Raw genomic sequence first — 25,844 nt, forward strand, 5'->3', positions numbered from 1 at the left:
TGTAATTGCATTTTCTCCAAAGCTTCCTCCCTTTTGCTGGAATGCTGCCAAAGGAAAGGTATTCAATGCTTCACACTGTTGATGCAACAGTGACTAGCTAATGGCTGCCTAATGATGGCCACAGGGAAACTGGGGGCTCATAACCGCCCTTCACACACACACACATACACACACACCACAAAAGCCAGTGGAATAATCCAAAGCCCAATTTCCAGCTAAGTTCTTGCGATGGGGTGGCATTTTATGCCCACATACCCACTGGCCTTCTGTAAGTGTTTATGGAAGCTGCCAGGAAGACAGGCTGCCTCCTCCAAAGGACAGGTGTGTCCTGAACAAATCAGGGGAGGCTCATTGAGTCTTGGCAGCTGATACAGAATTTATCCAAGTGGAAAAGTTTGCAAGGCAGAACGTGTGGATTCGGACTATACTTACAGGTGCAGCTGATGGATGTTTCCTTGAAAGAAGTTGACAGACAATGGTGACATTACTGGGTAGCTCCACTGGCCACATAATGAGGACTAGGCATCTTGCATGTACCAATCCACTGAACTTCCCTCTCCCCAGCTTTCTTCATAATCTTGCTTCTTCAGTTGCTGTTTCTGGGTTAATTTCAGCACAATCATTATACTCCTCCTCTCTCTGCAAATATCTTTTAGTTGCCGTAAATGCTTTTCCAACTGGCCAGGGTTTCCTCCTTTTCCGCTAGTTAATCCTTGGTGCAGCACAGCAATTGACAATGCAGCCAATTTTCTGAATGTCTCAACATTTTTATCAGTTTTTATTTGGTAGCAAGAGAAAAAAAAAAGCAAATTGAAGGAAATAAAGTACAATGTCCTTTGGATTTATCACAAAGGATAGGCATGGCACCATGGTTGTTTTTTTTTTTAACTTTTGGGGTGACAAATGTTCAAAGAGATGAAACAGGCTATCTGTTTTGGGAATATATTGCAACAGTATTTGTGCAGGGCTTCGTTGTAGAACTAAAGGATTTCTTTAAATAACTTTTGAAATTGATTTACAGAAGCCCTGCAGTATTGTTAGGGACCAGGATGTGGCTTTGATATTGGACTGGCCCAGTCCTTGCTCTGGAAAGGAACAGACTTAGTAAACAGTGACATGAGGAAGGAGAAGGCAGACAGCTTCACTTTCTCCACTGAAAGAGCCATATGTGTTGTGACCAGGAAAAGAAAGCAATGATGGTTACATGGGTATTAATACTCAGTGAGTGAGGCATCCAAGGCAATCCTCTGCCATAATCTGTGGCCCATATTGTTAAATGGCTCCAAAAGTATTTTCCATGGAATAGCAATAGCACTTAGACTTATATGCCACTTCACTGTACTTTACAGCCCTCTCTAAGCAATTCACAGAGTCAGCATATTGCCTCCAAACAATCTGGGTCTTCATTTTACTGACCTTGGAAGAATGGAAGTCTGAGTCAACCCTGAGCCAGTGAGAATCGAACTGCTGGTAGCTGGCAGTCAGCAGAAGTAGCCTACAGTACTGCATTCTAACCACTGCACCACCACAGCTCTTATAGCTTAGATGGAGGAAAGAGCAAAGAAAAAAAGTCAACAACTTGTTTCTCTCTTCTTTCATCTCTTTCTTTTCACTGTTTTTGGCATTTTCTGACACCTATAAATGTGTTGCAAATGCAGGACTCAGATAGTTGCAGCCCCAAAGTATTTAGAGGCCACCGTTGTATGGGAACCACCACCATGACAAGAGGCAATCTTTAGAGGTGGTTCATGTCAATCACTTTAGTGTAACATATACAATAAAAAAATCAACAGTCCCATGTTGTGAATTATATTCTCCACACCTAAGGATTTTTGTTTGTTTTTACATTTGCTCAGGGGAAGACCAGATGTCAACTATAGCAGATCTCTCAATTTAGAAGCTGCTAAAAATATCTAGCTAGTAGTTTGGGCTAATGCATCAGGTTAGCTCAGTGTGTATTCAGCTGGGACTGAAGTAGATCTTTTATATCAGCCATGTGGGTTTGGAGTGCTTGGACTGTCCTATCAAAAATATTTTCAAGCTTTGAATGTTCAAAGCCCTCAGTTCCTATTCATACAAGGACACTCTTCCTAGGCTCATCTACCCACCTCTACATTGGCCTTCCCTTTTCTAGAATAAGGGCATAGGGGAAGACAGTAGATTGGGCTTAGTTGGCTACCTAAGGATCTCAGCAGATTCCTGAAAAAGCTAGCTGAACTCCATTGGCCCTGCTGTCCTAGCTGATCTTCCCCACATTCTTGCTCCCACTGCTAACCATGTTCAACCTGGTCCCTTACAAGGAAGCTGCTGGCCAAATAAGGATTCCCTCCCAAGGTCATCCATGATAGTTTTCTCAAGATCTAGCAAAGATGGCATCACATGGCCAGTAGTTGCCCTGCAAAGGGTCAAGGTGGGCATGCCTTGACAGCAGCAGGAATAAGAAGATGGTGAAGGTCAGTTGGGGTGGTGGAGTACAGGGTGGCAAAGACATTGGCATGCAGGGTGACAAAGGTGACTGCAGCTGAGGCAGCTGAGACTTCCAGAGTGGCTGTGACTTTGTGCTGTGGTGCAGCTCAAGGGCTTCTTGCAGCCCCCAGAACTGTGGTTTACCATGAAGCCCCTGAACCACAGTGTGGCAGGGTGCAGGGTAGCCAAAAGGACAGAGGTGGGGGGGAGGTAGATCCGGGTGGAACATAAGGAGTAGGCAATCCCTTATCTTACTGAAGCTTGGGACTGGGGTGGGGTGGGGACCAAGCCCAGAATAGCTTGGATTGGGGTGGGTCCTTGACAGACAACTGGCTGCATTTGGTTAGCAATGGCAAAAAGGATTGCCAGAATTGCCTTCCCTAACAATGTGATTATGTAATGTTGCACTTTATGATGGCATCGCTTAGGGATAGAAATTATGATTCCAATTGTTGTTGTAAGTCAAGGACTACCTACATTTGATTGCCTCCTAATACTGATGCATGAATTTATTTTCCACGTGAAACATTAGTTAATTGTTTCTTCAACAATTTTCTTTAGGTGTTAGGACAAGCTAGGTAGCCAAGTTTGGTCTTTGTGTGCATCTGACTATCTGTATGGGAAGGAAGGAAGGAAAGGAAAGAAGGAAGGAAGGAAAGAAGGAAAGAAGGAAGGACTAAGCATGGTGGTGATGTATGAGCTCATACTTAGGTCTTAGCACAAAATAATTCAGCTGTATCAGATGGTCCATGGTTCTTTTAAAACTAACACACCAGAGGGGAATCAGTGCTAGCGGTTATTTTATTTCATCACACGAAGCTGATTGACCTATCTGGACAATCTGAAATAAACTTGGTATTTGTAATTTTTATAAACAGCCTCTTTTAACTTTAATTGCTCTCCGAGGATCATTCCACATGCTCTGTACATCTAGACCACTGATTATTAAAGAGTTGTCTCTCAAGCCTTTCCCTCAATGGAGAACATCAGAAACATTTTTTTTTTTTTTTTTTTGAAATATTGGTCTGAGCCGGAGATGAGGCAAGCAAGGTTGGGCTTATTCATCAGCATTCGTCAGCCTCTCTTTCCATTATGCCTGCAATGAATCAGAGTAAGATGAGGAGGAGGAGCAGGAGCCTAGTGGAAAGATTCATCCATAATCAGCCCTTTGGTGCCAGGGTAAACAATGGCATCCCAGAGGGACAACTCCTCTCTACGTCTGGGCCAGTTGAAAGATCCTGCTAGAAAATGGAGGAGGAGCTGGTGGGAGGGAGAGCCTTCACTGGGTTGTTACACTTGTAGGCTGCAATTTCTCAGCAGCTTCCCATGACAGCCGAGGTCAGGGACTATCTCCTTGCTATGGCACTCTGAAGGCCCAGCCCATTATTGCTCCATTTCACAAATACAATTCAGAAAGATGACAGGGGAAGAGAAATCCTTCCAAAGCCACCTTCCAGGAACTGACTGAGAATGACTTTCAGAAATCATAGTTGGCAAGTTTTAGATTGAGAGACTTACAACAATATAAAGGCCTTTGCAATACTCCTTACATTGTCTTATTTAATCATCTATTTGAAACATTTATACCTTGCTCTACAGCCTAAAAACCTCCTATTGTGCTTTACATAATAGTTAAAAAAAACCTGTCATTCCTCTTTACAATCTAAACAAGATATAGCACAAAGGAAAATAAAAGGATAAGGAGAGAAAGGCTTTGGTTTATTTTATTACCTCCCCCCTCTTTCTTTCTCTCTGCTTTGTATATGGGTGTTTTTTAAAAAAATCAGCTCTATTGCATATAATACCCTGACATCATCCTTCGTTGCAGAAATATTTCCATGGTCATTAAAGGAGAATTATCATCCTGGTTACAAGAATTTGTCTACCATTGTTCCTGACCTTGTTCTTCTCTTTCTTTTTCTCCCTACATTGAACTACTTCATAGCATTGTTAGAATCAATACTCCTCTTGTTTTTAATCATTGTATTTCATAACTTGCTAAGAAGCTTTCTCACCTTCTTCCTGGTTTACAGTGAAAGTATATTCCTATTCCTATGTCATTCTTGCTGTTGTCGTTAGTCAATAATGATAAATACACTATCACATTGCTCTACGGATACTAATTTGAGAGTCGATTCTGCTTAAGTGAGTATGATTTACTTCTGGGTAAGAGCCTGTTAAAATGAAAGGTACTCTACTTCCTGGTTAGTAGGCAATCAGAAAAAAACATTGTGCTTCCATTGGCCTTCTATTTTTTTCCTAATGGAAACATTTTCTGATAAATTAAATGAAACAGACTGTTTTTAAATATAATTTTTAAAATCTTCCTGCAGTATGAGATAACTTAGCATTATTGCTGCAGATTTTTATGGCTGCAAATGAATCCTGGGACAGCAGAAGAATGAGAGGAAGAAAAACAAATGTGTACTGAAAGTACACTTTATTTAACTTGTGTTCGTTTTCAGCAATAGGATAAACTTAAGAGATCTAAGAACACTTGATGCTACAATGACTACTTTATATTTGGAAGTCCTACTCATCCATCCATCCTGCTCATGCTGTTATGCTTAGCATAGTCAACTGGCCTGAGGCAAGATGAAAGAGAGGGCTTGTGGACAAAGTATCCAAGGGTAGTTTGAGAAGGCACATTCTGTGATCTTTTCTCTTAGGCCAACTTCTGATTCCTTTATTTTTTTCCAGAGCAGGATCTTCAATTCCCCAGCTCTGCATGTACAAGTCTGTATGAGATCTGACTAGTTGCTTTCTCTTGTCCATTCTGGGAATCAACCTCCTCCATGGTTTAAAGAAAGAGTCCGGGCCTAGAAATTAAGGTATATCAAGGAATTAGCATTTATTTCAACTTAAAAAGATGTCTGCTGTTTTCAGTTCATACACTTCAAAATTGTGCACCTGCTTTTGGACATACTATCAGTAGCTATTTTCTTCTCTCTAGCAGCTCACATTTCCTTTTCATTTCCTAGACTTAAGACAATATTGATTTTAAATGTGCACACAAGTCTATAGTCTCAACCCAGAATATTGCTCGGAAAGAGAGAGAAAGGCTAGTGAAGGCTGCCTCCCTCCTTTCTTTTTTCCTTTTGGTTTGCACAAACAGACAGAAATGGTGATCAGACCATGACAACAATGCAGGCAGATAGAAGCTTCTGGAGAATAGCTGTGCCAATGAGCTTCCTTCATTTGGATATATTACACCTGTCCATCTATTTGTTTCTCTCATTTTGTAGAACAGAAGAAAACGCACCCAGAAGAATCTTACTCCTTCCCATTTCTATTCTGCTTCTTTTGTCTGCTAACAAGAAAATTCCATTCAGGAAATGAATGTCTCACTGTAATACGCCTGTGAACATTTCCTACTGTCAAGTGAGGTTCTTCTCATTACTACTTCCTGTTGATCAGGCAGGCAAGAAAAACTGTTCAAGGCTGTTTATCACCAGCGAGCAGCCTTGATCAACAAGTAGTAGTAAAACAGTCTCGGCTTACAATGACAGTGTTTAGGCAAATGCAGGATGGCAGTACCAGAGACAAAAGGACCAGTTGGGGAGCAACCAGACACCTCTAGGGGATGCTCAGTCTAATAGTTTAGATGTTTGTACCATTAGGCTAGTGGGATGATCCCAGGGAATGGTCTGAAGAGATGTGATAAAGCAAACAGATCAGTATTTAAATGAGGAGCTGTCTGGAAGCTACGGTGGCCAGATGTCTCGAATTCTACCAGACAGTCCAGATTTTTTTAAAGTTTACCCTCCATTCATTTCCACGTTCCTCTCTGGTAAGACTTCCTTCCATCTCTGGGCTACAGGATCCTTAGAGGACAGGAAAGCATTTTCTGAGTACCTCTATTCTGTGAAAGCAGCCAGCAAGCCTCTTTTCTTTCTCTCAGCAACTCCTAGTGCAATTTTAAAAAGAGAATAGAATAGAATAGAATAGAATAGAATAGAATAGAATAGAATAGAATAGAATAACAGAGTCGAAAGGGATCTTGGAGGTCTTCTAGTCCAACCCCTTGCTTAGGCAGGAAACCCTATACCATCACAGACAAACAGTTATCCAATTTCTTCTTTAAAACTTTCAGTGTTGGAGCATTCACAAATTCTGGAGGCATGTGGGTTATAGGGGTGGAAGAGGAAAAATTGCATATCTGTGTGAAAAGATAGCAATCTCTATATGTTTGATGAGTATGCATGCAACATTGCCCATTATTATAGTCTTGGTAGTTGGAAATACATTTTGTTCTAACCCCCCCCACACACACACACACATTCCATTGTCCTCTTTTCCTTGGATATTTTAATGGCCACCCAGAATCCCGGATAGAAACCCACTGTAAAGAACCTGCAGAGCTGGATTTACCAAGAATTTGACTATTAGAACTTCTCAGTCCTCAAAATCGTTGTTTTTATCAGCTTTACCAAGAACCAAACGTTAACATCTCAAAGTCTGATTTAGAAGAGAGGGGATGGTTGTTTCACACTGCAGTTCCACCACAAAGAGTTACCGAATTGACTGAAGAATGTCTCCATTTTGGGAAATGATTCCACACTGTCAACCTTTTGAGGTTGGACAGGCCAAGAAATAGACTACAATTTCAGGAATGTTAATATATTGTTCGTACCAGAAACTTTAAGAAACTTAAATGATTGTTTATCCCCTCTTAAGAAAATCAAAGAAAGTGGGTCTTTTTTGAGTTTCTTTCTCATGCTTTCCATTTTCCCCAAGAATGAATGGCTGTTTTCACCTCCATTAATGATTCCCCCCTTCCAAGGTCATCTCTACATTCTTTTACATCATGTCTCTGGCACTAAGTTGAGCAAAAAATTAAGAGTAAATTGGAAAACTGGGCTCCAGGAAGTATGAGCATATAATAAACACCTGGATGGACCAAGATGCCATCTCGATAATTCTCTTTCCTACGTCTTCTATGGCTGTGTGGATGTGCAAACGTTTTGTCATATTTCTGGTTTAATCTGCACAACCAGGACATAACCAGAACAGAAGACGTCTTACGGATGTGCTCCAATAGCTCCCACTCCAGAACTTTCTTTCTCCTTTTGATGTAATATTATGATTATCTTTCTCACTGGCAGAAATATTTAAGGAAGAACCATATGGGAAGCTCTGTGGGATGGATTTACAGAGAGACCACCATTAAATAGCACTCAGCTGATTAATTACTTCAGACAGCAGGAGAACTCAGCAACAGATCATAATGTTATTATCCATTATTCTTCACCGATCAAAGGCAGGCATTTCTTTCTCTCAGTCTTCCACTGAACTCCCATAATGAGATTTACCTGCAGTGAAAGGGCCAGAGCTGCATTCTTAAAACTAAGGTCTTCTACTATAATATAATGCAAAGGAAGAATGAAGCCATCCTGTTCCGGGTACCAGCTGGAATCAAGGCAACACCTGCCAGTGTCAGTTCTCAGCTTAGTCTTGCCAAAGCATTTACTTCTCTGCTGTATCAATCTGGCTGGGGCAGTCAATCAGAAGCCAATGGGAGCTCATGTCTCCAGGCTGTGTGGAAAAAAACAACCCAGCAAATATATCTGTGCAGTGTTAGACGGGGCAATGTTTTCTCCCTTTCATCCCAGTCACACAGGAGGTGTACACTTCTGAAAACTTGTGTTGATATGTTGAGCTAGCATGTTTTCCAACCTAGCTGACAGTTAATATCAGCCCACCTTGGGGAATGGTAGATGAATGTTGTACTAAACAAGAGAGTGCCATTGCAAACCTGTGGAAACATAGGAAACCAAGGTGAGTTAGCTTGTTTTTGTTATAGCAGTGACCCGAAAATATTACCTTCATTCCTAATTCTTGTGGGCGGAGTTAAGAACGTGCTCTTAAATTAGGTGCAATAGTGAGGGATGAAGACTGGAAGACACTAATATTGTGGAGAAGTACTATCCAAATAGCCCTTTTTTTCTTTCTTTCTTTCTTTCTTTCTTTCTTTCTTTCTTTCTTTCTTTCTTTCTTTCTTTCTTTCTTTCTTTCTTTCTTTCTTTCTTCCTTCCTTCCTTCCTTCCTTCCTTCCTTCCTTCCTTCCTTTCTTTCTTTCCCTCTTTCTCTTTCTTTCTTTCTCACTCACTCGCTCTTTTTTTCTTTTTTCCTTTCCTTTCTCCAAATAGAGAAAGAACACCTGTGGCAAATTTAAAGGTAGTACCAATAGTAATAGATGCTTTGTGTGCAATCCCAAAACAACTGGAGCATCACTTGAACACCATTGGCATTGACAAAACCAGTATCAGTCAATTGAAAAAGGCAGCTTACTTCCTGAGACATAACTTTAACATCATCAAAAACAAAACAAAACACCCAACATCTGCCTTATCCCAGGTCCTTGGGAAGAGCTCAATAGATGAACAAAAATGCCAAATCCAGTCTAAGCATCTGGCTGACTGTGCAGCAAACCAATAATACAAAACAGTTAACTCTCTGGGTGTCAAATAAATGTTATAACCATGTTGCTATCGGAATACCATTGACAACAATAGCTGCAGCAAAAAGTTAAAAAGTTGCAGGATGGAAATCACTGATGATGAGGAGGCATTCCTACTATTGTGGAATGGAAAATTGGATATCACCTATGAAAGATATTCTTCCCATTTTGCATCTATTCCCCTCTTCCCTTTCCAGCCTCTCAATTCCCTTTTACTATAGGAGTATTTGCCTGCATATACATACAAATTCCCCAGGTACTCAAATTCCTTAAAAGACATTCATATGTTAATTAGTGGTAAACACATAAAGTACTTAGAAAAGCTAAATATTGGGTAGGGATGAGCCTGCTTCATACTGCATGCTGATTCTCTGTATGGGGATGCTATGTTCAACTTTCCAAGGATGGAATCAATGAGTTTGTATGTGTGCTGAACTTTTGAATGCAATATAGAAGAGGATAGAATAGGGTAGGGTAGGGTAGGGTAGGGTAGGGTAGGGTAGAGTAGAGTAGAGTAGAGTAGAGTAGAGTAGAGTAGAGTAGAGTAGAGTAGAGTAGAGTAGAGTAGAGTAAAGTAGAATAGATCTGGCAGGGACTTGGAGGTCTTTTAGTCCAGACCCCTGCTCAAGCAGGATAATCAATACCATTTCAGACAAGTGACCGTTCATTCTATTCGAAAAAACCTCCAGTGATGAAGCACCCATGATTTCTGAAGGCAAACTATTCCACTAGCTAATTGTCCTCACTGTTTGGAACTTTCTCCTTAATTCCAGGTTGCTTCTCTCTTTTATTAGTTTCTAACCATTGTTTCTTGTTCTCCCCTCTGGTGTTTTAGAGAATAATTTGACCCCACTCTTCTTTGTAGCAGCCCCTCAAATATTAGAATAGTGCTATTATATTCCCCCCAATCCTTCTTTTCTCTAGACTAGCCAAACCCAAATCCTGCAGCTGTATGTTTTAGTCTCCAGGCCTTTGATCATCTTAGTTGCTCTTCTTTGAACCTTTTTCCAAAGTCTCAACATCTTTTTCGTCATGTGATTGGTTGCAGTATAGTGGGGGTCTTAATTAAATTGTAATAAAAGATATCTCTAGATTCAGAAGATGCTTAAATAGCTCTCAAATGATCATACAGATATTCATCACCCTGAATTTCAATATCTCTAGCCTTTTATTGACTTACAGCGATTCCCTGAGTTATTGGTTTGTGTTCACTGAGCTATTGGACAGCAGATTTAAAACAGGCTGGTGGTTAAGATTCAGAACAAACAGACTCAGGAACATTTCTGCTTAGAGTGGAAGAAGAAACCGAAGAGAACATCCCATTATTACCCCTGGGTTGGTCAAGTGCAGATTCTCTTCAGTGCATGGTGGATTCAGGCTCTGTAGCTGAAACAATTAGACCGCTGTTCCCAGCTGAGAAAGAAAGAAAGGATACTTCTCTTCCATTTCTTCTGTCACATTCTGTGCAGATTGAGGTGCCATTACATCTCAGCAAATAGCCTCTGGTTATTTTCATTGGTCTCTCTACCGGAAGGCCATTGAAGAGGCTAAATCACTGCACCGACCAAATTGTTTTTATATACCCCAGTGATAGTGTGTAAGTGATGATTTTTAAAAGCCATGTTGATCTATTTGGGCTTTATAGAAAAACATGAGGAAATATGTCAGATTGGACTTGAACCGTTGAAGTGCTATCAACTCTGCCAAGGCATTTTCAAGAAGAGCTTGCCTTGTGAAATATTTCACATCAAAAATTGCAGCCATTTTTTGCTGTTGTTGTTGTTGCTCTTTCCTCCTTATCAGACTGTTGTCTGACACTTGGCACTTTTCATATTAAGGAGTGTTGCATACACGAATATATCTATGTGACAAGGGTGCTTCTCCTGAATAATACTGAAGGGAGAAGAGAAATGTGGTGCAGCAAAGATATTGAGCAGGTTGTTCAAGGAGATATTATTTAGGAGACAATATTTGCACCAAGGATCCCACGGATATTTTTTAACCCAGTATTTTTCAACCTTGGCAAATTTAAGAGCTGTGGACTTCAATTCCCAGAAATCCCCAGTCAACAAATGATTTAACCCCTTTGTCTCAGAATTCTTACCTCCCAAGTATTCAATTCCCTTCAATTCCTTTAGCACAGATTGCTGATGGCATCATTACAGTCTCTAGCTGGGATTCTTCTCTTATTTCCCACCTGCTTGGCATATTCTCTTCTCCTTTTGCATAATGGATCAGTTGTGAGTAATGGGAAATGGCAGGGCACCCAAGCTGGCTGGCAGACCTTAATGAAGAATATGGAAATCTCATCAGTCCAATCAGGCCAGCAAATGAAACTGTTTTCCCCACTCCACCCTCTCAACTACCACTGATGTGAGTAGAAAACTAACAAGGCATTCAGTCCCAGTCTTGGAGTGCTTCTGTCTTTTTTAGTGACAACCTGGCTGCAAATTTCATTTTGGAGTGAGGGCAGCCTTTGGCCCTATTTCCTGAGTTTCCTCTGAGCAATTTTTGGCAATTAGCAGAGTCTGGAAGCTTTCTGTTGCGGTCTTTCAGACAGCCGCTTTCAGAACAGCAGCTGAACATTGCTTGCCATCTTCTTTGTGCTGATGTAATCTTTTGACCCAGAAGATTAATGATGAGTAAGAGGGTACCAACTATAGAAATGAATTGCTTAGGAGTAATCCCCAGCCAAGTACCATAGTGGTAGAGGCAGACTATCATGATGAAGGCTATCACAGGAGATGGGAAACAAAAAAAGCAGAATTCCTGCTATGCCATTTCAGACTAGCTGTAAGTCTCATTCACACACTCTGTTTGCCTATTGTGCTGCTTCTAGTGTGTTTATCACATTGATGAGGTTGGGCATCTTTTCACCTCCTTGATTTATTGTATCTGGGCATGGTGTTCATCTTCCCTGGAATATCATTTGGGTGGGGTAATTTGGCTAATTGCTGTCATCAAAACTTGGGCAATAGAGCCAGGGATGGAGAATAAGACATTTAGTAATAAACTCAAAGGTGCTTTTTCAAGAGGCAATTGGACTTTCTTGTTTTTTCTTTGAAGACTTTTTGCTTCTCATGTGAGGAGTGAAACATCTTCAAAGAAAAAAACAAGAAAGTCCAGTTGCCTCTTGAAAAAGCACCTTTGGGACAACTATGACCTGGATGACTGAGAATCTCCATAGACATTTAGCTATTTAGTAATAAAATATGGGAAGGAAATGCTGAAAGTTAACAGAGTAGGCTTTTGAGTGAAAATGATTATCTCTCTTTTTAAAACACAGTATAGGTTTACACAGAAGATAGTAATCTAGGTGTAGCTTACAGGGTGGAATTCTGATCATCCTGATGCAATATTCAATTTTACCCATGGCAATTAGCTCAGGTCTGAGATGTCAGTCCAAGAGTCATTTGTAGTAGGAGATCAGACCAGCCCACTGAAGCACAAGCACCCCACCATGATTGATGAGTTTACTGGTTTAAAGTTTATTAAGCTGTACTTCATTTTATCTCAAACTGATGTCCATTTTTAACTTTGCTGTCTGTGACTTAGAAAGTAATTACTTTTAAGAAGAAGGGAAGCTGCTTACTTTGTTGTTGCCACAAGGAGTAGCTTAACTTTGGGTGTATCACTGCAGTATACACTATACAAAATGATTGGGAAGGACAAAAGTTCTGAAATGCAGAAAGATAGCATGGAACGCTATGCTGAAGCAGCTATTCTAATGTCTTACTAATTTCCAGGCATAACTCAAAAGACTGATAAAAATATATAAAAATCTAAAAGTTTTGGGACTGACATATGTGATGTTTTGACCTTGCCCATGTGAGTCCAACTATCTGCTGAGTTAGTTTCAAAGTCCCTTCATTTCAAAAATAAATGTGGTAAAGACTAGGAAAGCAATGCATAACTTACAATCTATAGGGCCACATAAGTCTTCTAAAAGCCTAGGGTATGGAATATAAAATGTGTTTAGGAAAGGTAATTGTATTTCAAATTGTCATGTGCCAGAAGCGGTACTTTCTTAACAAATGAACACTGTTTAATCTGAATTAATTTAAGAACTCAAATATAAAGTTGATTCTGATTTGATGTAGTTTGACACTAACCCCAATTGTATTGAGGTTTTAGTGTGTGGTCTACGGCATGTCCCTAAAGGCCATCCATTGTGCAAACTTTGAACAAATAATGGTCCTAACTGAGGCTTATACAGGTGTCTATGTAAGAAAATTTAGATTAACCAATGATAGGATTGTATCTCCCTCATTGAAGCAAAGAGGCAACACAGATGCTTCCATGAAGCATTGTGTTACCTCAATACTGTCACTTTTCAAAACCAGAAGATGCTAGAGAAGGCAAATGACCTTTCCTCCCACTGAATTTGCCAAAACATTGGTTGAGAAGGCAAGCTGCACATCCTCCAACAACAAAGCATTGAGTGAATGCCTGAGAAGCTGAACTGTGCTAATTAACTGTGCTAAACTTCATTTTGGTTTACAAAACAAAGCAAGGGGCCCTTCAATTTCACAAGGCTTGTGAAAGTGCATTGCTTGAATCATCACCAAACTAAATCACCCTTTCAAGGATTTGCACAAATCTGTTGAATAGATGCTTGGCCCTGCCCTAAAAGGAGAGACGTCCAATAACATAAAGGAATGCCAGCCAGAGCAGTAAACCCCATTGGTCCCTTTCATTACAACATTTCGGGGTGGGTCATTAGAGATGATCCAAATGTCTGCTAGGGCAAAATACACAGACAGCAAAATATCAAAATAGTTAGTATAAAATACATTTATTGAGAATAATCATGTCCTGCACAACAAAGAAGTTGTGCAATTTGTTTACATGTAGGGTTTAGTTTTCTGTATTTTGAGTAAATGAAGGATGAATTGAGTGACCAGGACCTGGGTACGGGAACTAGTTTTTTTCCCCAACCAGATGCTTTATTATATAGTCAAATGATGCTAATATCAGCTCCCATTTTAGCACAGGAGAAGCAGATAATATGGGACTGCATCTTAATTGACTTTTTCTCTGGTAATATCACACTACTAACCAGAGCATACAAAACATTTGCTAGACCAATACTCGAATACAGTTCATCAGTCTGGAACCCACATTACGTATCTGATATTAGCACAATTGAGAAAGTCCAGAAATATTTCACAAGAAGAGTTCTCCACTCCTCTACTCGTTGTAGAATACCTTATGCCACCAGACTTGAAATTCTAGAACTAGAAAACCTTGAATTACGCCGTCTTCGGTCTGATTTAAGCATGGTATATAAAATCATACATTGCAATGTCCTACCTGTCAATGAATACTTCAGCTTCAACCATAACAACACAAGAGCACACAATAGATACAAACTCAAAGTTAACCGCACCAAACTTGATTGCAGGAAATACGACTTCAGCAATAGAGTGGTCAATGTCTGGAATACTCTACCCGACTCTGTAGTTTCTTCCCCAAACCCCAAAAACTTTAACCTTAGACTGTCTACTATTGACCTCACCCCTTTCCTAAGAGGTCTGTAGGGGCGTGCATAAAGCGCACCAACGTGCCTACCGTCCCTGTCCTATTGTTTCTCTTATTCTTCTCTTATTTTTCTTATATGTACCCATTTCATGTATTCACAACTATGTATACACTTATACTTATTATCTTGTAAACAATTGGCAAATCAAATAAATAAATAAATAAAAAATAAATAAATAAATGTTCTGGCATCTTCTTTCAAGTACACACTTCAGAAGAGCATATTCTAGAGCAGAGATCCACTGCATAATATATGTGTGGGTCATGTGTATAAGATTCTTAAGAATTCTGTTTGTTTTTGTAAAAGAAAGTAAGAGTTTGACTTTCCCTTTTGATTTTTGATTGGCTGTTTATTATAAAATTGACAAAGGGCACAGTAAGTACAGTATATGGCAGAGAAATGAATTCCCTCTTTTTATCTATGCTATTCAAACTGAAGAATCATACTTCTTTGAATGTCTTTATTTTAAAGCACTTTCCGTACTTTAAGCACTTTCTCCTTCCTTCCTTCCTTCCTTCCTTCCTTCCTTCCTTCCTTCCTTCCTTCCTTCCTTCCTTCCTTCCTTCCTTCCTTCCTTCCTTCCTTCCCAGTGATATGTGTCTGAAAAGCACTGTGGTCTCAACCCAAATCTTATTAAATGCCTTGTTTTTTCCTCCATTCTTGAATAAAGAACACGAGTTCGCAAACATCCATGTTATCTAGATATATTTCATAATCATTGCTTCAGGTTTGGAGAATTCCCATTTTGCATGTTTTCTCAGAGTGATTCTTGCTGCAATCAACCAATTTCCGATTATGAGCTAATCCAGTGAGTGATCATAACAAAGATCCAACAGGAGTGCTAAAAAGGATAAATATAAACAGTGAGTGGTTTTTCAATTTTTTTCAACCAAATAGGAACAATCAAACAATCTGTTCTGATGCAGAAATTCCAAAACCTATCAATCAGAATATGATCATACGTCTGCAGTGTGTAATAATACTTAAAAATTTAACAGAAGGATTATCCTGGGCCCTGTTTATGTATAAATATTCCATCTCTCTATTTTGATCACACCATCACATTTTCTTCTTTAAGTCTATCAGGATAGTCACCCACAAACTTGGAAGGAAGCACAGTGGCAAAGCCCTTTTTGCATGGAAAAAGTTTTCCATTCAGTGGTCCTTATCTTTAGCTAGCAGAACTAAATAACAGCAGGTAACGTGAACCTGAAGCCCCAGAATGTTGCTGAGAGTCAAAGTAGGCATTGTTAGGTTAGAATGAGTAAAGGTCTTCTCAGTGTTGCTGATCCTATTAATGTGTTCAGCAACAAAAAGTAAAAGAAGATTGATTCATGAAGTTTGTGGCCTTCATTGTGAGGATCAGGGTATGGGAAATAAACAAGATGGACATGAGCTCTCATTACAGAAAAGATAGTTGATCAATATATATTTCAATGAATCTCCAAAGCTGGCACAATCTCTAAAACAGTGATTCCCAAAGTGGGTGGTACTGCTACCTGGGGGGCAGTAGGATGCCTTAGGGGGGCGCTAAGAGGCAGCAAGGGGATGTTTGAGGCGCCGGCCCTGCAGGCTCACTGACTGCCAGCCACACAACCCATTGACTGTTTCATTGCTCCGTAGCCAGTGCCTCGAATGCGGAACCCGCGTGTGGCAAGCCTTGCCAAGCCGGGGGGGGGGGGAGGGGTGGGAGCTGGCGGAAAGGGGGCACCTTAGCTTGCAGTCTGCCCTCTCAAGTGGAAGCGGCGGAGGTGCGCCAGAAGGCCCGAAAGCAAAACCATACCAAGGCGCACAGTGGAAGGGGTGGGTGGTCTGGCGTTAGGGCCCCCTTTCCCAGTGGAGAACAGGGAGCACACAGCACCCGCCCGGCCTCCACCTCTCCAGCCAGACAGGCTTGCGTGCAGGATGTGGGTGGGTGCAGCTGTAGCTTTCCAAGGCGCGTGGCTCGGTTCAGTTTGGCTCTATGTGGCCAGCCTGGACCTAGAACCTAGCCTCCCTCTGCAGCCCGGTTCTTCCAACCAAGCCCTGCACTTGCTTGCTTGCTTGTTTACTTTCCAAATGATCATTCCCTCCGCCTCCACCAGTCTGGGCTGCTTTTGCATGCCTTCTTCCTCCCGGGCGGAGCGTAAAGAAGTTGGGAGTCTCTGAGGGTGTGCAGAGAACCTCCCCTTGCTTGGCCCGATGGAAGTGGACCTTGGGTCAAAGCAAAGAGGGTCAAGTTGGCCGCATCGCTGTCCCAGGGAGGTTGGCATTGCAAAATTGGATGCCAAAGAAACAACTGGGGCAGGGGGCTGGAGAAGGGGCAGAGGGGCAGCTGCATTAAGGAGCAGAAAGATCTTAGCCATGGTTTACTGACTAAGCCGGAATCAAACAGCATGCTAAACTCTAACCAGAATGGCTGGGTTGATATATTCAGCCCATGTTTCTCAACCTTGGCAACTTGTGTGGATTTCAATTCCCATTCTGGCTTTGCTCTACTTTCCCAAAGTGCCGCCGTTGTCGCTTTCTTTCTTTCTTTCTTTCTTTCTTTCTTTCTTTCTTTCTTTCTTTCTTTCTTTCTTTCTTTCTGTCTGTCTGTCTGTCTGTCTGTCTGTATGTATGTCTATACATACATACATATGTTCAAAAGGTCTGCCTGCCTGCCTGCCTGCCTGCCTGCCTGCCTGCCTGCCTGCCTGCCTGCCTGCCTATCTGCCTCCTATCTATCTATCTATCTATCTATCTATCTATCTATCTATCTATCTATCTATCTATCTATCTATCTATCTATCTATCTATCTATCTATCTATCTATCCATCCATCCATCCATCTATCCATCCATCCATCCATCCATCCATCCATCCATCTAAAAGGTCTGTCTGTCTATCTATCTGTCTGCCTTCCTGCCTACCTACCTACCTACCTGCCTGCCTGCCTGCCTGCCTATCTTTCTGTCTACCTATCTACATACCTATCTATCAATATAGATCTATCTATCTATCTATCTATCTATCTATCTATCTATCTATCATCTACCTACCTACCTATCCATACATTCATCCAAAAAGTCTGCCTGCCTGCCTGCTTTTCTGCCTACCTACCTACCTATCTACCTACCTACCTACCTGTCTCTCTCTCTCTCTCTCTCTCCATCCATCCATCCATCCATCTATCCATCCATCCATGTTCAAAGCGCCAGCCCCGCAGGCACATCAGGAAAGTAGAACAAAGCCAGTCTGGGAGGGAGGGAGGGAGGGGGGGGAGGGAGGGAGGGAGAGAGAGAGAGAGAGAGAGAGAGAGAGAGAGACTTGATGCATCAGATTGAAATGAGGCCTAGTTTAAACTGAGGCCCTTTTCCACATTGAAACATCTTTGGCTTCTATTAAAGGTTTTGTGGACGAAACATGGTCAAGATTATCAGGAAGCTCTCACATTTTGTTGAGGCTTTAAACAGGATCCATTGGACCAGATCTCCACCCTAAAAATTACTTTTCCCCAATGTATTACAGTGCCAATTCTGAAGAAGGCAAAACCAAAATGTACTGGTAAATTACAACAAGCGCACACACACACACACACACACACACACACACACACACACACCCTTCTAACCCTGCTGGAGCAGGTGATTGGACTACAATAGATATCTCATTATCTTTCTCCTCCCTCCCTTCCTCCCTCCTTTTTTATTTCTTTTTCTTTCTGTCCCTTCCTTCCACCACCACCCTCTTTCTTTATTCCTTTTTCTTCCTTTTCCTTTTCTCTTTCTTTTCTTCCTTCTCTCTTTCTCTTTCTCTCTCTTTTCTCTCTCTCTCTTTCCCTCTCTCAGGCTCACCCCATTGACTTGACTTGCTTGGACAGGTCCCTCTGGTGCAGTGGACTCAATGGGGTGGACCTGCGGGGCTGGCACCTAGAATGTGGCAGTGGCAGCATGTTTGAAAAGTCAAGCAAAGCCAGAGGTCGGTAATTTTTGCTGCAAGGAATCACAAAAGCTTCTGGGTTGTGCACAAGAAGGGACACACATGTCAATGCAATTCAGCAACATAAAATAAAGAGATACAAATAAAACAAATCAACAGAATTGGCAAAGCATCTCTGATTAGATTTTATTCACTACTAGAATCTAATCAGAGATGCTTTGCCGATTCTAGTCCAATGACCTGCTGCAGCAGGGTTAGAAGGGTTAGAAAGGAGTGTGTGTATGTGTGTGCATGGCTGTCAAAACTCCAAAAACAGGTCAAGTATCTCTGGAGAGGCCAGTCATAAATTAGAACACTTGCTAAACAATTGGCCATTAAGTGAGGACCACTTGTTTGCCAGTCACCTAGCCACGCCCACCCAGTCACATGACCACCAAACCACACCTACCCAGTCATGTGACCAGCAAGCCATGCCCACCCAGTCACGTGACCAGCAAGCCACATCCTCAAATTAGGCCACGCCCACAGAAATTTGAATCCCACTCTTGGTTGGGGCCCTGAGGATGAGTTTGTAGCACCAAGGGGGCGGTGGACTGAAAAAGTGTGGGAACCACTGCTCCAAAAGGTAGAGTTAATTGTGATATCTTTCTGCATATTTGAATGCAGAATTATTATTTATATGCAGATGTTTACAGATTAAAAATTATTAAACAGTATATTTGGCAGGAATATACTGGCAAGAATTTGGCAGGAATTTGGATACCCTTTTCATTAATCCCTGTAATATCTTTTTTATCAGAAATAACAGTTTCCACATATTTCCCATTGCCAATTGCTATTCTTTTTTTTCACCCTTCCTTGTAGAACTCTTTTAGTTCAGTAATAGTTTAAAGTATGCAGAAGAAACTTGTTGGAAAATACTAACGGAAAGGATGTCCAGATCCTTGCATCTGCCACATACAATTTTCTCATTTTAAATCCATGAAAAACTGCACATTCAAAGTTGCAGAAGTATGTCATGTTTAACTTTGACTATTTTTTTCCAAAAGCAAATTGCAGGTCCTTCAATAAGAAAATAATAGGCTTTAAGTATCTCAGGATCTATTGGAAGATAAACTCTGCCAAGCATAGTTCTATGATATTTCTAAATTCCTTTCTGACAAACTTTTCTTGAGGAAGATAAAGAAAAATGGAAACTCCACATGGAAGGAGGTAGAAGAGTATCTGGTATCTGTTGTGGCCTGCTAGCTGCCAGCAGAGCTGGCAGCAGAATTGGACAATGAGGAGGTTGGGGAAGAACTTGGGGAAGGTTTTGATGGATGCTCTGTGTCCGATGCAGAGATAGAGCCAGAGCCATCCACTATTTCCCAGCCACCAGAGAGGCAGCTGCCTTTGAAGGCTGATATGAGTGAGGAGGAAGAACATCTGGGGCCTGTTTCAGACACATGTTTGCGCAGAGCTGTTAGGAGAAGGAAATAATGGAGTTCAAGGAGTCGACTTGGGAAGCAAAGCACACGTGAGTGCTGAATGGCCCCTCCCTGGCTGGGGAATAAATAGAAGGAAAGGGGAATGGTCATCGTGGCAGACAACAGTTCGTCTTTCTGAAGATTTTGCTCATTGTGTTTCGTGCCACAGAGACTTCTTGTCAGAACTTAATTTGCAGGGAGCTCACAGCCTTGCAATTATCACAAGGAACTGATAAAGTCTGTTGCTGCCGTTAACTCTTTGAAGGACTATTGCCAGTGTTAAATATGCAATGATGCCTCATTAATATGTATGTACGTTGTATGCAGAGTGGAGTCTGACATCCGACTGAAGTCCCACAGAGTCCCAGTGCTCTGCGGCCCAAGGTTGAAGAACAGCTAGACAAGCTGGTTGTTCAGGGGGTCCTTGACCATGCGAAGTGGAAGACACTTATATTGACCCCAGTCAAGCCATATGGGTTGGTCAGGATCTGTGCTGACTACAAAAGTACTTTGAATCTCGTGCTACAGCAGAGCACATATCCGGTGCCAGTAGTTCAGCACCTTTTGCATTCCCTGGGGCATTGGAAAATCTTTGCAAAATTGGACTTTGCCCAGGCATATCAGCAGCTGCATGTAGACAAAGCTACTGCAGAAGCCCAAACAACCATGACACACAGGTGCGCATTTAAATGTAATTGGCTCCAATTTGGACTCAGCGTAGCCCCCGGCCTATTCCAGAGCATTATGGAAAGGCTGCTACACAATATCCCAGGTGTCATCCCATACTTCGATGACATAATCATTTGTGCTGAAAATAGGACACAACTGCTGCAAAGAGTGAGAGTTGTGTTAGAGCGTTTCCAGGAGGCAGGGTTCAAACTAAAGAAAGATAAATGCCACATTGCAGTACCCCAGGTGGCATTCCTGGGATTCCTAATAGATGGGTCAGGCATCCGGCCCACAAGCGGCAAACTCAAAGCAATTAAAGAAGCCCCGAAGTCACAGAATAAAACTGAGCTGCAGGCATTCTTGGGTCTGCTTAATTTTTACAATATATTTCTGCCATAGAAAGCAACAATTACAGAGCTGTTCCACAGACTGCTTAATTAAAAAGAAGATCTGGACTTGGGGCCTCCACAAAGACACAGCATTCAGCAAAATAAAGGACATTTTAACATCTGAGACTGCACTCATACAGTATAGAGAAACACTGCTGTTGTCCCTAACCTGTGGCACGTCCATGTATGGCATCGGCGCAGTGTTGAGCCACAAGCTGCGCAACAGGAGGGAAGCCCCCATTGCATACTACTCAAAGACCTTATCAAAAGCAGAAAGAAACTACAGCCAGATTGACAAGGAAGCCCTAGCCGTCATAGCAGGAGTGAAATGTTTCCATGAGTATCTCTATGGCAGAACTTTTGAGTCACTACTTGGCATCCTCGCAGGGGACAGACCCACACCGAACATCCTGTCACCGAGAATGCTAAGATGGATGATCTTCCTGGCAGTGTTCAGTTACAAGTTGCTCCACAAGCCCAGAAAAGAAATAACATGAGCAGATGCCCTCAGCAGATGTCCCCTGCCAGATCTTGTTGAAGCCCCGGCACCTTCTACTCATGTTACTCATCAAGAATCTCGAATCCGGCCTACTAACGTCAACAGAAATCGTGAGACTCATGGCGAAAAACAGAACTTTGGCATGGGTTTTGAATTGGATGTGGAGGGGATGGCTGGACTCAAAAGAGGGAGATGAATTTGCACCATTTAAAAATAAACAAATGGAACTATTGGTGCTGAAGGGGTGTTTGTTGTTGGGGGAGAGGGTGATTATACCCCAGCAGCTTGGAACTGCTACACGAGGGTCATCTGGGCATAGTGCGGATGAAGGCTCTAGCCAGGAGCTACATATAGTGACAAGGACATTGAAACCTGGGTCACCATATGCCTGCCCTGCCAAGAATCCCAACCAGCACCCCCCCGACAGCACACACTCCTCAAGTGGGAAAAGCCCTCAGCCCTGTGGGCACAGCCCCATGAGTACACATCAATTTTGCAGGACCATGCCAAGGGCAAACCTTCCTGGTTAATGGTCAACGCCTATTTCAAATGGTTGGAGGTGGTCCTAATGAAGTCTACTACAACAGAGGCAATCATAAGAGCCTTAAGAAAGTTGTTTGCCACCCATGGGCTACCCAATGTGCTGGTGTCCAATAACGGACCTCAATTCACAGCACACCAATTCAAGAGGTTCCTTGCTAGTTTGGGGATCCTCCATGCCTTGTCAGCGTTGACACACCCGGCAACAAATGAGCAAGTGGAGAGAACGGTTAGAACAACCAAAAAAATCCTAAAGAAAATGGGCCCAGGGGACTGGCAAGAAAAAATAGATAAAATGCTGCTGATCATTACACCCAGCGCAGCAACCCACAGAAGCCCAGCAGAAATGCTGATGGGCAGAAAGCTAAGATCACCCCTCAAAAGAGTCCACCTGAACTACAATAGTGACACCCCAATAGACTCCACAGAGAAGTGTAGGATTTTCACACCAGGGGACCAGGTATATGCTCACAATTACACAGGAGGGGCCACCTGGGTCCCAACAAAAATACTAGAAAGCACCAGACCCAGATCATACAGAGTAGAGGTGGAAGGTAGAAAAACATGGAACCGGCACATTGTCCAGTTACGAGGCCGAATAACACAACCGGCAAAAACAACAACAACTGAAAACCAAAACAAAAAAGCACAACCAACCCTAGCTAAGACTAGAGAACAAGAACCACCAGAAAGAACTCTAATCCTAGACTCAAACCTGAGTAGAATACCGGGTGACTTATCTTTGGAAGGAGAAGTCCAGCGTAGTATTTCTGGGGCCTCCAGCTCAACAGAGCCTGCCACGCCTCTGGGAAACTTCAAGGTGGTTCCAAGGGCGGGGTCTGGAGCAGCAGTAGACCCATCCACACAGGCCACCACTCTAGGAATGAATGAGACACACAGGCCCAGTCGCACCCACCGAAGCCCAGCCTACTTGTGGGACTACGTCTGCCAAAGGGTTTGTGATTGGTTAACCTAACTAAGAGGGGAGGGGTGTTAAATATGCAATGACACTTCATTAATATGTATGTACACTGTATGCAGAGTGGAGTCTGACATCAAACTCCACTCAGTGGTCCAGCCACTGGTGGGAATAATAAAGTGCCGTCAGTGGCTGAAATGTTGGACAGCGCCGGCTATAAAAGCCGGCGCCTGTTGCGGTTGGCCATTTTTTGTTCCTGAACCTTAAATAAAGAGTTTTCCTTTATCCTGCAGTCCTGCCTCTTTCTTATGCACACCCATTTTACAGCCTGGACTTTTTGGTGCATGAATGCAATGAATTCACAAGAGGTAAATAAAGATAGTTTTTTCGTGACAAGGAGTCTGTTTTTTTTTTTTTTTCTGCTTAGGCTGAGTCCAAATAGTATCCTTGACTTTATAGTAATCCATTAATTTACATCCAAAGTGGAGGAAGCAGGAACCTTGGGGAGCATATGATGTTAGAATTCCTGATTCTAAGATAAATTAAGGCTGAGTATGGTCAAACATACACCTTACGTTTTGGGAGAGCACGTGTTTAAATTCAGAGCAATAAGGATAATTCTATAGCAAAAGATGCTGATGAGAAAAGGATGGGCAATAGTGTCTTCAAGATAAGAAACACCAAGCCCAAACATTGCAGTAAAATTCATCCACACATGGATTATCAGGAAGGGTTAATAAAATGCAGACATTTTTAAGTGTCTGTTTTTCCCCTTCAAGAATTCTACATTAGGTTTGGTGGTGCAAAAAATAGAAAAATCCAACAATTAGGCCTGATGTTGTAGACATGTTAGATAATTTAGACTCACCTCATTTCCTCACTGATGACTTCCAAAGTGCTTTCCCGCCATCCAGCTCTTGTTATAAGGAGGACAGCTTTAAATTGCCTCAGTGATAGCCAGGTGATATTAGAAGATATCTGTAAATCACTTGCAGGGAAGTGGCCTCGGTCTAAAACTGAAAACAGCAAGCACAACATATTATGCCATAATATGGTAATATTTGCAAATATAAAAACGATACATGTTACTCTGAGATAAAAAAGCAGGACTTGAGTCTCTCTCTCCCTAATAATTTCTAAAATTATACAGGATTTCTGGAAATTAAACCCGTCTGTTTTTTTAAGAAAAATGCCAGGGACCTAGCCTAGAAGAAACCCCACATCAAGGGAAACATAAACAGACTTTCTATCAGGAAAGGAGAAAATTAATTTTAGGAGAAGCAAGGCACCCACATAAAAAAACAAAAAACAAAAGTCAATTGCAGCCAGATTGAGTTGCATTATTTAATAGTAAAAAAAACTGAACGTTTTAAATACCAAGCTCTTCTTTGGATGATTATTACTACCTGGAGCAGCTAAATACATTATTTTGCAAATGATATTGAAAACAATAATAGCTTGTTTGAGAGAATGGGACACCTAATATTGCATGCTTTGGGTTCAGAAGGAAGCTGGCTCCTCTTTATGACAATTCCACTTGTAATGTTTACAATCACCTTGGATCATATTTCTACTATACTTATGGATTTTTTTAAAGTTTTGGGTTCACGAGAGCCATGAACTAGATTTATTAGAAACATACCAGCAATAGAATAAACATAAATTTGCACAAATATCAAAGTGGAATCAAATGTATGCTTTCATATGTCCTCCTTTTTCTATAAGATTCAATGACAATTGTTAGAAGCAATGGCCAACATGCTTTGTGTGAAGTCCGGTTGCTTCTCTAAACATGTTTTGTTTTATAGCCAAAAGTTAAATGAAACTGGAACTGATCTAAAACAAATGAAAGTTGAAGGCTGAAGGGAGGGGGAGGCGGGGAAGGTGGCAAAGAAAACTTCAGAAAAAGTTAGAACTCTGCTGGTTCTGATAGTAAAGGAATCAACAGCCATAAATTTCCAAATTGTGGAATTTATCAGGGGCAGCTATAAAACTGCTTTGATAAATGAGGAGATAGATGATGAGTCATACCCTGCTTAAAAGACAAACCAGCTTGATGTTGCCAACTTAAAGAGAAGCTGGTGCATTAGAAAACATAATAGGAAAACAAACGTGAATCAATAACATGCCCCCAAATCAAAAGAAATTCAGCTTTCTTGTATACAGGGCAAGGCATTTATTTTTAAAAATCCCCACAGAGTTGAGGCGCAGAAATTACAGCTTGAAAATGCAAAGCATGCCATTTGTTGGAAATATGATGTTGTTTATGTGTCTGGGTTTTTCATTTGTTCGATGTGTTTGCTACATTTTTATCTGCTTGTCGTCAGGCTGAAGAGCAAATCAAGGAACTGATGAGGCTGTTTTGCTGCAGTACGGCAATTAACTTCATTAATAATGATAACGATCTTACATTTATAGACAGAAAGATTTATAAATCATTCCTGCCATTGCTGAAGTGCAGAAACCTTAACAGTCTGAGGGTGGGAGTCTGGGGGGCAGAGTTATGCATTTCGAAGCCATCTGCAATCTTAAACAACTTTTCAGTGCAAAGTATAAAAATGCTTATAGAATCCAGCTGAAAGTATAATCTACTTTGTCTGCGGCAATTTGTATGTTTTCAACACAAATATTCTACTAATTGGAAAGAAGAATGAGTTAAACCATACTCAAGTAAGCCCCATGTTAATATCTCTGCAGTATTTGCTATTGAGCCTTACACAAATTGAAAATATACAATATGAAATCAGTACTGTCCCATTGATGTATCCAATCCATTCCCATTAAATTGCAGCCGCTCTATGTCGGTGTTAGGAATCATGCGCTTTTCAAACTACAGAAGGCATCTCAACCTCTTATGAATAAACAAGAGTATAATCATTATCTCATAAATCATATGCAGCTCAGTATTTATTCATGTTTTTTGCAGTGCTTCTTTTTCCCTGTTCAGCCTTCCACATATTTTATGCCTTCCAAGGTACCTGCAGTTTTTCTAAC

This window comes from Notechis scutatus, chromosome 2 (genome assembly GCF_049901735.1).
Source record: "Notechis scutatus isolate UNSWTSFEM ecotype Mainland chromosome 2, rNotScu1.2, whole genome shotgun sequence".
In the NCBI taxonomy this organism is placed as follows: Eukaryota; Metazoa; Chordata; class Lepidosauria; order Squamata; family Elapidae; genus Notechis; species Notechis scutatus.